Source organism: Microcebus murinus, chromosome 6 (genome assembly GCF_040939455.1).
Source record: "Microcebus murinus isolate Inina chromosome 6, M.murinus_Inina_mat1.0, whole genome shotgun sequence".
Lineage (NCBI taxonomy): Eukaryota > Metazoa > Chordata > Mammalia > Primates > Cheirogaleidae > Microcebus > Microcebus murinus.
In genome coordinates, this window is record NC_134109.1 from 31,233,974 (window position 1) to 31,247,227 (window position 13,254).

Consider the following 13,254-nt stretch of genomic DNA (forward strand, 5'->3'; position numbering starts at 1 on the left):
AGAAAACAGGCTCAGCAGGAAGGTGCCGTCCATGTACCGCAGCCTTGGGAACATGTGAACACGTCCGAACAGCCAAACCTGGTTCCCCTGGAGCCAGGCCCGGAGCCGAGACACGGTGTGCCAGGCACGGCCAGCTCCAGGGGGGTCTCACACCTGCACAGCCTCGCACCGGAAAATCCTACCCCGTCTACCAGTCAAAAGACTTTCCTTTTGGTGTTTTTGTTTTTGTTCTTCTTATTAAAAATAAATGGTGTTGGGTTTCTTTTCTTATTATAAAGAAATTTTTTTGAAGATTTTTTCAAAAATCCCTAGTTCCACCAAAGTTTAAACACTGTACCTTCCCTAAATCTTCAGTTGTGCACACACATTCATGCAAATACCAATATGGACTTCTAATTATTTTTTTTTTTACAAAAAAAGGAATCGCATCATAAACTTGTACTCTTCCTTTGTTTCTTCATTTATTTGTTTATTTTTTTCATAACATTATTCTATAGTTTTCCTTTTAAAGAAGTTGACAGGAATATAGTCTTGGGCATTCCATGGAATTTTGACAGCGTGTTACAAAAATACCATTCTTAGAGCCAGGAACATGGTCTCGGCCACCTGGAGAACCACGCTGGTCACAGCACAGATGACCAATATCGCAGACACTCAGCTCTATGGAGCTGAGCCCCTTGGGTATCATGAATGGCTCTGTTAACAATGCACATATATGTAAAGTGCATAGGTTTAGCCAAACTGTGAGTGTACAAAGAGACATGAAGTAGCTCAATGCTGTTTTAGAGAGAAGCCAGATGATGATGGGAAAACCATTCTTTGTCTCACTGCTAGGAAACACAACAGCCCAATGATGCCCATTGCAGGCTAAGGGGACTATTTCCTTAAGGGCATAAAAATATCTGAGGGCCAGGAGGCAGGTATGTATAGCATATTCATTATTAAAATATAATTTTGAATGTGGAAAATTTTTTTAAAAACTATTGTTTTCATAATGCAAATGCAGCAGAGCTAAATAGAATCCCCTTGGTTAGAGGGAGAAGAGCTTAAAAGAGTTGACCTCAGGCTAGGAATTCTGCCTCCACTAACTACCACCAGAACAGCATCTAGGGCAGCTTAGGAAAAAGATAGAAAAACCAAGTGGTGAGGGCGGCCTTGGGAAACTTGGCTTAAAGACCCAGAATTTTGCCTTCACCCCCTGGCTGGGAAGGTGCCATGGCAACTTCAGGGGGATTACGCAAGAATTTTTCAATAGCTCCCCCCACTCCAATTTGGTAGCCTTATTTTCCTACCTCGTATTTCATGCCATGAAAGAGGCAATAGAGGAGCAAACCCAAAGGAAAACAGCTTTTTACTGGCACCACGTTCATGTAACAACCTCTGACAGAGGCTTTAAATTAAGACTCTGCAGGCCGACCTTCTAAGGCCATAAATCAGACTGAAAGCAGGAGGCAGAGAGAGCAGGAAGAAACCTCCCCAGGGCCAGAGCGAACGACGGACCTGGCTTCACACCACTGGGGGTCCTGAAACCCACAGACTCGAGGACAGGAGCCATCTAGGCAGAGGTGCGAACCCAGGGTTTGGGGCCCTGTTGACCGATTTCTGGACGTCCTTGAAGGTTGCTCTGAAATGTTTCTCGTCAGTGAATGCAAAGTTCTATGGAGAATAAAATCATAAAAATGAAAAGCTCACTAATTTTGAGAAATGGGCAGTAGCACAGAATCAAAGAGAAGGCTAAATGCAGGGCTTTTATTATTTTTACTTTATTATTTTTCTATTATATATTTATTTATATATTTATCTATAATATTTTTATATTATATTTCTACTTTATTATTTTTTTATTATTTATCTATTTATTACTGCATTACAGTTCCTCCAAATCTAAGTGCCCTCTAAGACAGGAGTGGTTTATTGTAGTAGGACCAACCATTTGTGAAGAGTATACAGTTTGTCTTCCAACAAAGAGAAAATCTTAAAGTCATTTTATAACTAATAACAACAAAAGCAAACATTCATTGAGTAACACATGCCAGGCAATAGACTAAGGGCTTTACTTGCATAATTCCTTTGCCCATGTGCGGTGGACACTATTATGCCCATTTTGTAGACAAGGAACTGAACTCTAGGAAGGTTCGTGTATTTTCCCAAGGTCACTCAGCTGGGGGTTGGGGGGGATCCTGAAGGTCAAGCCCAACTTGCCAACCTCTATGCAGTATTGCTTCTAACCATTTGCTCTAGGAGAAAAATGCATTTATTTTCTACAGTTCTTCCAGGTCAGTCTCTTTGCAGACTGCCCTAAATACTGCATTCAAAACAAAGTGTGTTCAACACAGCACAGCTTCTTCTGAACCTACGATGTTGTCTCAGTTCATGCCCACTACGAATCTTGTACCTGAGTATTTTTCTCTCTTTGCCCCAAAACTGGAAAACTTAACACCAGATTTGTAACCACCCTTACGGAACTATAAAATGAATCACAGTAGCTAACATTTGTTTATTTACCATGTGCCACACTTAGTCCTAGGTGCTTTACTTGTGTTAACTCACTTCAAACTCATTACAAGCCTCTAACATAGGTGTTATTATCCTCACTGAGCAGGAGGATGCAGAAACACACACTGGCTGCATAATTTGATCAAGGTCATAGAACCAGGAAGTGGCAGAGCTGGCATTTCAGCACTAGCTGCGTTCTTCACCTCTGTTCTTCACCTCTCTTCATCTCTCATTGCCACAGGCTAATCTGATTTTTATTCTAAGCTATGTTTTTCTTTTACTCAGTATGTGAGATTGTTACAAAATGGTCCCCAGTAAGTCACACCTCCCTGTATTCATGCCCTTGTGTGGACTCCTCCACGTGGACTGTGATTTGCTTTGACCAATACAAGGCAGAGGTGATGCTGTGTGTCAGCCTGAGGCCTCAGGAGCCCCTGCAGCTCCCACTTTCAATTTCGTGGAAGCCTCCCTGAGACCACCGCTCAGGGAAGCTGGCCTAGCCTACTGGGGCATGACAGGCCACACAGAAAAGTGGCTCAGCCTACAGCCGGCACCACCTGCAGACATGCAAAGGGTGTCACCTTGGACATTCCAGCCCAGCTGATCTCCACCTGGATGAGTTCAGGAGTGAAGTTATTAGGTAAAACGAGTTAAAGAACCACCTAGCCAACCCATAGACACATTAAAAAGAACAGATTATTTTTATAGTAAGCCAATAATTCTTGAAGTGGTTTGTTATACAGCAATAGATAACTGAAACATCTCGATCTGCTCAACTATTTGTCAATTGACCCATAAGTATTTTTGTAGCCACCCCCCCCCAGCCCTTTAATCAATTGGTCAATCAACCATTCCTGCAGTGCTTTTCTAGACTTCATCCAAATGCTAATCAATAAGTGTGAAGGAGCACAAGCTCATCCCACATCTGAGGACCCAGAAGCCAGTCCACTCTTAAAGCCATGGTCACCCTCTGTCCTTCTCCATCACCTCCCAAATGCATCTTGAAATTCACATCTATCAGCTTTCTCAGGTACCAAGAAGTCACTTTCCTGAATGCAAGACAGGGGGTCTATTTCATGGGTCTCTTCATGACCATGGGTTCAAAGACGGAGCCCCCCAGAAATGGGCACACACTATTCTGAAACACTCAATCTCTGCTTAGGAAAGTTCAGGATGACAGGATTAGAAGGGCCACTCCGGTAACTATAAGAATGGGCTAGAACCATCTGTAAACACTTGGAAGACATAAACACAGGGGACAGGGAACAATTGAGCTGTCCAGGAGGCATGGGGACACAAGACCACACAAGCTTACACACACACACACATTTGCCCTATAATCCTACCCCTGGGATGGCGTAGAGAAGAAGAGAGAGCCAGGTCACTCCCTACTTGGCAATGAGTGGTTAAAGTTCCACTCACAAACCTCTGACTGTCTAAGAGGAGAAACACAACAGAAAAGCATCCTGTGGAAGAAATGAGACCAAGACCAGCCCTTGCCACCAGAAAACACACAGCCCTCTCAACTGCCAATTGCGCACAGCATGGGGCAATGCAGGACCACAGTGGAGCAGGAGGTGGGCAGAGCAGGGGACAGGAAAGACCAAGTTGACCCAGACGAGCACAAACCCTGTCTCCAGGCCCAGGGCATGGATTCCTGCATGTCTCACCAAGCCCGGGCGAGCACGGAGCACGGCTCTGTCTGTTATGGCTAGCCCCGGCCTCTGTGCCTCCTGATTATTCGTGGTGATTAGGAGCAAAGGGGAGCATAGATTACCTAAATCCTCAGCTAATCCCCCATCTCGATTTTAGCCCAGAGTTTAGCCTTTTATCCCGGGAACGTTTTCTCTCTCATCATCTATTTTCTTTTCTCTTCTTTATACATTTTTTTTAAAGCAGAAATGGCCAACAAACATAAACACTATAAGATTTGAGTTTCAGCTCCTTGGGCTGGACTTCCTTTCCGAATGCTGCCTCCCAGGGGCGGGGCTGCTGAAGATGGAGCAGGCAGAAAAGCCGAGGTCCTGGGTGACCCCAGCACCTTGTGAAAGTGTAGTCAGAAGCATCAGTGGGCCAGCCACGCTGTGAACTTCAGGAAGCCAGAGCATGGGAACCTCGTGGTGGCGGGAATTGAGGGCGGGGCGGGGGTGGAGATGGGTGGAGAGAGAAGGCAGTGGCCAGAGAAGGTCTGTATCACTCAGGGGTCTGCAGAGAAAGAGAACCAACAGGAGACAGAGACAAACAGAGGTAGATGCATGTGTGACACACACACACAGAGACAGAGATTTCAAGGAATTGGCTTACATGATTGTAGGGGCTGGCAAGTCTGAGATACGTTGGGCTAGCCGGTCAGCTAGAAATTCAGGTGAGCGTGATAGGGCAGTCTTGAGTCCAAAATCAATAGGCCAGGTCACTGGGCTGGAAACTCAAGCAGGATTTCTATGTTCCAGTCTTCAGGCAGCATTTCTTCTTTTTCTAAAGAAACCTCAGTCTTTTCTCTTAAGCCCTTCAACTGATTGGATGAGGCCCACCCACATTATGGAGGGTAATCTGCTTTAATTGAAGTCAACTGCCTGTAAACATTAATCCAGACCCACAAAATACCTTCACAGCAAAGTCTAGATTAGTGTTTGACCAAACAACTGGGCATAGTAGCCCGGTCAAATCAACACATAAAATGAACCATCAGAAGGTCCATACGAAAAACGAGTGCAAGAGAAAAACCTAAACTTACAGAGAACCGTACACAGCAGAAGTGAGAAGATCCGCGGGCCACAGTCACGTAGCGTGGGAAGGTGTCTTAATGAATGATGCAAGACCGGAGGCCCTCCCAGAGGAGGCTCAGCTGGCAACTCAGGCACCTACTGGGGCCACCCTAGGAGAGAGTTACACTACAGAAAAAGGGTGTGGGACATAAAGCAGGACTAACACATGGGAATGATGGTGCAGGAAGAGGAAATAGAGAGTCTGGGACCCTGGTGGCTGCAGGTTCTCACCCAGGCTGTCATCGGATATGTGTGTACCAAGCACTGGCACCATGTCAGGTGCCTCGGGGCCAGAAAAATTCTATAAGACGTAGCAAGCAGGAAGAACAAGCCTTTAGATCTTAACCCTCCCTGTTCATGGCTGCCCTCCACCCCTGAAGCTTTCCTGGAGGACCCCACCCTAGGTGGAAGCCAAGGAGCAGAGTGGCCCTGCTGAGTGCCTATCTCCCCATCCACCGGCCTGGGCACCCCAGCTCCCCGGACTGCAAGCTGCTAAGGGCAAGGGCTCTGCCACATCCTTTCCAGTCCTTCACGTGCCCAGCCCTGGCGCCCAGCCCTACTCATGGGAGAACCGTGGAATCTCAGGTGTGCAGGATCCGTAAAGAATACTTAGACCAGGTGCCCTCTCTGCTCGAATCCCCTGTCATGCCATCCCTCCCCCAGAATTCCAGCCTGACACATCAGAGATGGGGCCTCGCACTGTTGAATAAATGGCAGGGACGAGACCACAGAGGCCAAACAAAGAATATCTATCCCTTTGACCCATCCTGGGAAACGCGACACTAAGCCCTCAGACCGTCAGGCACTGGATTGTCTTAGGGGAAAAGTCAATAAAATGTTACCCGGCCTGAAAACTGAGAGGAGCATACTTATGTCTCGTTGCAAAAGGAATCATCCCGCTGGGCCAAGAATATTAAGGAAAACACTAGTGCTGTGTCCCCTACAATGACCCTGAAACCCCCCTCAAATACCTCACGGCCACCTAGCTTCTTATCAAAAATGAATGAAATGTTGAAAGATAACCCAAAATAACAAACTGTGTGTCAAAAAACAACCTTCCTAAGTCACAACATGAAATTCCAGAGGCGTAAGAAATCGTGCGGCTCCTGCCTGAGGATTCTCTAGGGCAGTGTGTGAGCGTGTGAGTGTGTGGTGTTGGACCATTCCAGAACTGCTGGGTGGCTGAGAATTTGGCAGAGGAAGGGATTGAAGAAGCAGAGAGAGGGAAAGATAGGACCAGATTTTAAGGAACTGCCTCTGCTGTTTTAGAAGGGCCAGCACAGAGATGGGACGTGGTGCTTGGGGGGCGGGGGGCTGCTGGAGTCCCTGATCTTTGGGAGTGATTTATGGCACATCACTGAGTAGACCCTCTCTGTTTACTTAGCCACGTGAGGGTTTATCACCTATGGGTTCAAGCCAACTATGGGAACAGGTTATTTTTCTTATGCACTTTTCACTTTTTTACAGGAGCGGCTAAGTGGCCCCCAGAGGATCATTTGTCCAAGCACCATTTTCTGGGCTGGCTGTTCCCTGCCACCAGTCTCAAGTCTCAATATCCATGTGACTCAGAGTCATGGGGGCGGGGGGCTCTGAGAACCCCTGAAGACGAGGGGAGCCCACAGAACCATTGCTCAGGGCTCCTTTCAGAACAGAGGTAGACAATTGGCTCAGAAAAGGGAAGTCCTGGAGGAGAGGCCCTGCCAGGGCAGGGAAAAAGCAAAAGTCACTGGCAAACAGAACGTCAGCCCCTAATATTGTGCTCAGGTGTGTTTCAGGCAGAGGTGAGGTGGGGCTGGGGAGAATAGAAAGAGACCTGGCACATATTTAACAGTCACCTCTTCCCCTGGAGTCGGTTTCCATGTCTCCTTTAAGCTAAAAATAACTCTTTTCCCCACAAAATAGATAGCAAAAGGAAGTGAAAAACATAACATCACCACCCAGTTGTAACCTACAAAGGGAGTTCCTGAAGAGCTCCTCTGGAGGAGGCAACCGTTCTGTTAGCTCACTGGAAAAGAAGGTCGCCTCCAGCTCCGCCCTGGAAGGAGAGGTGCGGATGGCATAAAAGCTCAGCTGGACGGCTGTTTGCACAAGCCAGAGGGAACTCAGGGCACTCAGAGGGACCTGGAATGAGGAGTGGGGATACTTGGCCTTCCTTGGCAAGGCTGAAAGCCCTGGTAAGTGCCTGTCACTCCACTCCTGCACACTTCCACCCCAGGGACTGGCATGTTAGAAGGTTCTGTCGCTATTTCGCAGAAGTCCACAGCAGTTGTAATAGAGGCAGTATAGTGAGACAGTCAAGAGCACAGGCTTTGGGGTTAATGAATCAGGCTCTACCACTTGTTGGCTCCATGAGTTTGGCTAGTTAAGTTCTCAAAGTTCCAAGTTCCTCCCCTGTAAAAGCAGGATAACCCTTGCACACGCCTCACAGGGTCAGTGTGGAGATTAAATGCAATCATAGAAGTAAAGCATTTAACGCAGTGCTATAGTAAGTTGATAAAGGGTAGCTGCACTTATTATTAGCTGTCTATGGTAGCGGTGTCCTCAGCAAGTGTAGAGTAAATCCGATCTTCCCGCCTTCTCCTATGAATGACTAGTGTCCTCAACTGGACTGCAGTGGCTGCCCAAGGACAGGGTGATGAAAAGTCTGCCCCAGATACAGCTAATAAAGTTTAGGAGATGAAGTAGAAAGTATACAGAGCTAAGAGTCAGTCTGCTTTTTATATAATTACTGTGCCAGCAATTCAAAACAATGTCAGTGATAAAATATTCCTCCCCATTAGGTGGACCACACCATCACTCCTCCCTCGAGTACCCACTGCCCGATGGTCAGCTCCTCCCTTTGATGTTCCTTGTCTTGGTTCCCTTGACTCCTTTAGCACCAAACGGAGGCCTTGGCTCATAATAGTTGTTGATGGGCCTATGACCCTAAGCAAAGCCCCAACTGGTCTCTGTTTCCTCAACTAAAATTAAGTGGTAGTACTAGCAGATTCTCAGGCCCTTCTCACTCTACTGGCCCACAAACCTACAGTTAGACAGGGTCAGGTGCTCTTCCTCACCCAGACTTAGCTTCCCAAGTCCCCGTGGAGTCCAAGCACCAGGAAGGGGCTGAGTTAAGGTCCAGACTGCTAGGTGATTTCGGGTTTGCCCTCGTACCTTGCGCCTCTTTCCACAGCCCTGCCGTGTGGCCTACGAGCCATACCTAACCGGCTGCTGCATCTCGGAGGCTTCATCTCCCGGGCAAAACTGATGTTGCCCACCCCATATCCCTGACACTGGCCAAGGGTACCAACTCAGGGGGATGTTTACAGCTGGCACCACAAATAGGGCATGTTGTTGGGATGCAGAGTCATGGGTGAGGAGGTGTAAGGGAAAATTACAAACCAACCAGCCAGTCTAAATAGTTTCTCTCTGCATAACCTAAAATGGCCATGCATGGCTCACCCAGGTCTGAAGTGGTGACCGCTTCCTTCCCATGCGGTGACTGAGGTCCTAAGGGGTAGGGAAGAACGAGATAGAAACTCTACAAAGGGTATTTTTTTGCTAGGATGGATTGTTCCAATATAACACGTAGGCATTTGTTTTCTTCACTCTTCCCCCAAGCATCACTGACTCACATCCACTCAAACTTTAGAAAAGTTCCCATCTCTATTGAATCATGCCATTAAGTAAGCAGATATGACCCTTCCACCAAAAAGAATATGAAATGCGTAAAAAAAAAAAAAAACAGTATTTTTGCAGCGAACAAGTACTAAGAAAAAGCAAGCTATCTTCTTTCTATTTTTTCTCAGTCACTTCGTTGACCTTGATCTGACAGGTTCTGTACTTTAAGGAGCAGGCATCAGTAAATAAAAAATTTAGGCAAGAAAGGAGGAGAGGGCATAGACAAAAGTGGAAGATGGAATAGATATTTTTAAATTTGTCAAAATTAAGTACCAAAACTTTACTCTTTACTCCCCAAAATACGAATGTTGCACATGTGTGTTTATAAGGTAACTATCCTGCCTACTTCCAAAGTCATTTTACAAATAAACATAGGACGAGAACCCTCAGATCAAAGCAGAGACTGTGGTTGACTTTCAGCAAATTAGAATGAGTCGATGACAATACCTGGGCAGGATCTTTGATTTCGGGGGTTTTTTTAGCAGCAGAGGCCAAAAGAGAAAATTGGGACATGTGGCTTTGCTATCAAACACCAAAAAGAGTACAAACTCACCTCCAGAAACAAAACCTTTGCTGCTCCAACAAGTGCCAGCACAGGACCATGCAGCACACACCTCCACCCACACCACGCCTTTGTGTTCCAAGCAGACCACGTGGGGCGAAGGCGCAGGGCAGCCGGGAAAGCTAATTTTAAAACACAGTAAAAATGGACTCTGCGGCTAGGCTCTCTGGGGCCTCCAGATGGGTTTACCGCTTCTCTCCGCAAAGGGAAAAATTGAGAAAGAAGAAGGCCTCTGCTTCCATGGAGAAAGCCATGGGGAGGACCACTGGTCTCTGTCCCCAGCTCCATTCTATTGGCCGTGGTGGGCCAAGGCACCTGCACCAGATGGGCAGACACCCAGAAGGGCAGTTACAGAAATAAGCATCCAGGGTTTGTTTTTATATAGATATTTTAAACGCACACAAGCCCAGACCCGTCCTCGGCTGCTAACGTTAGTGGATTACTCATTTTTCCTTCCAATCACGTCATGTGCGAGATTCCAGGTGGCTGCAGGGTATTTGCTTACAACGGCTACCGCTGGTTTCCCTGTGAGCTGTTTATTTTTCCAGAACTCAGGTCATTACATCAGCCGGCGGTTTCTAGATGAGCCAAGAGTGCTGGCCTGGGGGGTGGGGGACCCGGCCAGGAGGTGCAGCTGCCTCAGTTACCCCAAGTCCCAAGCATAGCAGCTATCCTGGCAGGAACTTCCCGGGTGAGGCTGGAGCAATCCAAAACGTGGCCCAGGGGCCGGAAGCAGGTCTAGAAGAGCGACGCTCTGACACTGGTAGGTAAGGGCAGGATGCTGTGAACGGCTTACCTGAGACAGGTACAGTGACTCGGGCAAACACAGACACTCTCATGTATAAGGAGATGGGGGTGTCATTTTCATGGCAAAACTTATAAGAAATGCAATTCTACCCTGTGTCTCTGCCGATGGCTCTGTCTCCGGGAACAGAGCTACCAAAAGCTGCTCCATTCACTGATGTACAGAAGGAAGCTCTGCCGGCCACAGAGGCAAAGTGGGGTCGTTTTGGACTTAACTCACAGAGAGGGCCAGGTTCTAGGGCTTTCTTGAAGTCTCTGGTCAGATCATGAAAGAAGTAAACTAGAAAAGAGGGGGACAAAGGAAAGAGAGCTGGGGAAGCATAGAGGGACACCACACCACTGCACTCTATTCAAGGCTACAGGAGTGAACTTAACCCCCCATAGCTGAGGGAATGGGCATGGGCCTTGGGAGCATGGCTATGTCACACAGGGAAGAGTTAAGGCTCACAGGACCACATTTCTTGAGAGATTGTGCTTTCCCAGAAGAGAAAGCACAGAATTTTGTCATACAGAAACAAAAAGATATAAATCACAGCTATAGGAAAGTGTCTGCATATAGTCAAATTAGAAGCAAGGGGAAATAAGACGAAGAATTAGATGAGTCCTAATTCTCATCATTTATTCAATCCTTTTATTTTTTCTATAAAATGTAGATGGTTAAAAACTATTTTAAACGCTAGGTATATTAAGAAATGCCTAGATGGCTAAGCCCTGATACACACACACATATACACACACACACACACACAACTCAGCAAGAGTTCATATTTCCTTATAAAAGCAGAACAGAGGGTCTGGCCAACACTCATCCATGAGAAGATGCTGCTCCCAAGTTCTAGGGTGTTAGCTGGCCAGGTCCAGCGCCGTCCTGAATGCAGGAAGAAGTCCTGGTGTGCTGGAGCTACAATGGAGGAGAGAACTGAAGACCAGAGAGGCAAATCTGTCAATACTGAACCTGCCGAGCACTCACACGGCGACACTGACCACAGTGAACATGTGACAACACCTTAAAAACAAGGACCAAGACTTCCAGGAGGAGAGAAGGGCACTGGGAGAGGTTGCATGCATATGTGTCATGTTATTGCAAAACCTCAGCTGCCCAGTGGAGCCTTTCCAACATCAACAGTCCCCAGGCCAGAAAACAAACCTGGCGTCACAGGGTCTGAGTGTGAAAAAAGGATACTGGGATAGCCTTTGTGCCTCTGGGAGGTAGCTGAGAAGAAGAGCTCTCACCCCGACGGCTTCGCAGGGTCCCACTGCAACTCCCCACGGGTGTGAACTGCAGAGCACCTGAACCCAGAATCTTCCATCGGACCCTAATGAAAATCCATCCCGGGTGTTTGACCCAGAGGCTCCAGTCCTGACCAGAGCCAGCTGCCCAGACACGAGTTATCATGAACGTAAATCTGATGGCTCATTAAACCAAATGTGATAACACGTGAACAGTGGCTGGCACAATACATAAAGATTCCGTCAAGAGTAGGCATTGTGTGGTTGTTGTTTAAAATCATGTATGGTGCACCATACATGACCATGTGCCAGGTACCACTGAGATGCTGCTGAGTCCTCACAAAGATCCTGCAAGGCTACTATTAACTTTGTTTTACATACAAGCAATTCAAGACTCAGGGAAGTTAATTAACTTTCCTGAGCTCACCAAGCCTCTCAGTGAGGAGTTTGCTTTGGAAGCCAGGTCTACAGGGTTTGCCTGACACCAAATGGTTTTGCCATTATGTGGTTTATCTCTGCTAAGAGATTCCCTACCCTCTGCCTACGAAAGCCAAGCTTCAGGACACTTCCTTGGCAACTCATGTACGCAGCGTGCACCAGAACAGGATGTTAAAGCCTGCAAAAAGGCCTGTGTGAGATGGTGAAGATGCAGGCCTTGTACCTATGCAGGCTTACCTGGGCACGTCAGGAAACAGCTGTCTGCTTGGTCTATGAGAGGGGCCAAAAGACTCGAGTGACACACCCCCATACTCACACTCCCATCCAAATGCTGCTATGCCAATCAGATACACCAGGGCCCAGATAGGAAACATTCCAGGCTTTGCAGTCCACACAGGCTCTGTCACAACTATTCAACTCTACTGTTGTAGACAAAAACAGGCAATATGCAAATAAATGGCTGTGGCTGTGCTCCAATAGAACTTTATTTGCTAAAAACAGGCAGCTCGTCATTTGCCAACCCTTGCTATAGGCCTTTGTCTTTTATGTATTAACATAATTACAGCAAAAAGATTGACAGGCCCTCAGTCCATATTGATCATGTTGGAGAAAGTCCAAGTTTAGTAGGAGATTCCAAAATTATTGATTCATAACAATTATTCTTGGTCTCAGTTTCTCCTAGAGAACTGGTAAGTCTACCCCAACTATCCTGTCCTATACACTAACCTTACAGACATAACTGGGCCAACCCTGGGAAAAATAAAGGTGGGCAGGTCACTCTAACAAAAGGTAGGTGGTTGTACCTGCCTGGAAACCATTTCTCAACACGACCCTATACTCATCCAATTGGAAAGTAGAAATGGAAAACAGAAGAACTTCAGTGGAAGCAAAGATTATCAACTGACTTTGACTTTACCGCTTTACTACACTCAGAGAATACAGCCCCAGAAGACAGGCATCCTATGCCCAAGCATAACTAGTTTTTTCCAGCCTAACCCCTTACTACCTATGACCTAGGACAAGTTACTTCCTCTCTTTCAGCCTCCAACTCTTCATCTGCAAGACTGGGATCACAGTTATCTCACAGGGGTATGGTGAAGCTCAAGTGAGATGACAAATGTAAGGTTCTATAGCACCTGGCAGGGACTAGCTATTATAACAGTGCTATTCTCATTTTACTGATAATGGTGATGATGATCTTTTCTTCTCCACCCTTCCCCAAAACAGTTGAACACACTGAGCAAAGTTCTACAATAGATGTGTTAGGTGGGCAGTAAAGCCCTTGCTCTCACAGAGTTT

The 13,254-nt window shown here is 46.8% G+C and overlaps 1 protein-coding gene across 3 annotated transcripts in view; it reads right to left on the bottom strand.

Annotated features, from left to right (window-relative positions):
* SMOC1 (SPARC related modular calcium binding 1) overlaps positions 1-13,254 on the bottom strand; it is a 206,018-nt gene that overhangs the window by 20,826 nt on the left and 171,938 nt on the right. The gene's annotated exons all lie outside the window — the stretch shown is intronic.